Source organism: Mesitornis unicolor, unplaced genomic scaffold, assembly GCF_000695765.1.
Source record: "Mesitornis unicolor isolate BGI_N332 unplaced genomic scaffold, ASM69576v1 scaffold28343, whole genome shotgun sequence".
In the NCBI taxonomy this organism is placed as follows: Eukaryota; Metazoa; Chordata; class Aves; order Mesitornithiformes; family Mesitornithidae; genus Mesitornis; species Mesitornis unicolor.
Window position 1 is genome coordinate 1 of NW_010173077.1, and position 1,857 is coordinate 1,857.

The following is a 1,857-nucleotide window of genomic DNA, read 5'->3' on the forward strand; positions in this document are numbered from 1 at the left end:
GGAGGTGCAGGCTTCAGCCCGGAGGAAGGGGACCCGCGGCATCGCTGCACCCGCTCAGTGGTGCCCACAGCGGGAGAAAGCTGCTGCCCAGGACCTAGGGCACTGAGGAGGAGATGCATTAAAACCCTTCAAGGCTCGTTCTGCTCAATATCCTCCCGGCCGAAAGTCCAGCAGTCCCTGAGCTGGGGGTTTAAGCAGTGTTTTGATAACAGAAAACCGCACTTTCAAGATGGGAGGAGGGAAGCGCGGCTAAGCGAAAGCACACCAGGAAATCAGGTGTGTTGAGTCTGACATCTTAGGTGACTGCTTCACTGCAGCCCCAACACTGTCAGGAGCTCCCACGTCAGCTTCAGTGAATGTGTCTTGAGGGTGAAAAACCTGAAAATACCTCCTTTGGGGGTGGCGGGCATTGGCTTTGTCTGAGGAAGGAAAGCAGAGAAGAATGCTCTTTTCTCTTTCAATGAAAATACAAAGGAAGGGGGGGGGAAATAGAGTCCTTTCAGCTGTGACAGGAGATCGTTATACTGAGTATATAAACTTGGCATTTGCAAACTGTAGCAGTACTGTAGCAGTATTTGATGCTAAAATTCTGTCTCTTTTGCCAAAAGTAACTAAAGAATGCTAATTGGAGAAAATGGCTTAATTTTATATGCACTCACCTGAATTATTCAAGAGCAAGTGCTCTTTGCCAGACTGTTCTGCAGCTTTCAAGTACCCCAGCTGATGCTTTCAGCCCCATCCCTGATGCTATCGCTGTCCCAACTCCCACTTCGTTGTGCGATGAAACATCAACCGTCTGACCGCGTCCGTGCTTGCAAAAATGTGAGAGTGCTTTGCTGGCCAAGATTCTTATTTCCGTGCCTGCTCTCTTCTTGGGCTGCGTGCTGGGTCGTAACCCGAGAGACAAGTGCAAGTGCTGGGGGTTGTGTGCTCCTGTGCCCTCAAGCCTGCAGTATTCTTAGGATTCCTCATGTCCCCTTGTGGGATCTCTTACCTGCTGCAGAGCTTTCCAAATTATTCTGTGAGATCAACACGAGGTCAGGCTCTTCAAGCAGAATAAATCCAGACGTGACATGCTGCGGGAGGCCGACCTTTCTGGAAGATACTGGAGCAGTCCCGGTGCTTTCTGCGTTGTCACAGGGTGCTGCAAGGAGGAAAAAAAGCAAGCCGTGCGGGAGCAAAGAAACGAAACGGAGGAAGAAACGAAACATTTCTGTGACTGCAAGTACAGGAGCTGGCCGCATGATGGCAGCGACCAGCCGGGCTGGGAGCACGAGTGTGGGCTTGGGGACCTGCCTGGCTCTGGCAGCAGCAGTTCCCTTCAGCCACCAGCCCTTTGAGGGAAAAAAACCCTAAACACCACAGTTCTGCAGAGATATAAGGACACTTCTTGTTGCTGCACTGTCCCCTACCAGCCTGAAACTCTTTCTCTTGGCCACCTTGCTATGTTTTATGAGACCTAGAGGCACTTGGCTTGTTCAAAGAGATGCCACCTTCCACTGCAAAAGCAAAGGCTGAGGTTGCAATGGGGAGCATCCACCATGACTCACCAAGGACATGGGAATAAACGCTTTTGGGTGTCCCTCTGCCCCCACTCTATAGCCATGACATGTGCAAAACACCAAAGAAAAGCCACACAATACTCATGGGGCAGCTGATGATTCAGCTTTCTGCAGTCATGGCAAGCGCTGAGTCGGGGCCAGCCTTCCTTGTCACTCATGACCTCTTGTCTCCCTGTGTCTGTTGACCTGGGCACATCACCCTTGATTTGGGTCTGCAGGACAGGTAGGAGTTCTCCAAGGGAGGGAAATGCTGATACCTTGTGAATGATGTGTCAGGATGAGACCAGCAGAGTTT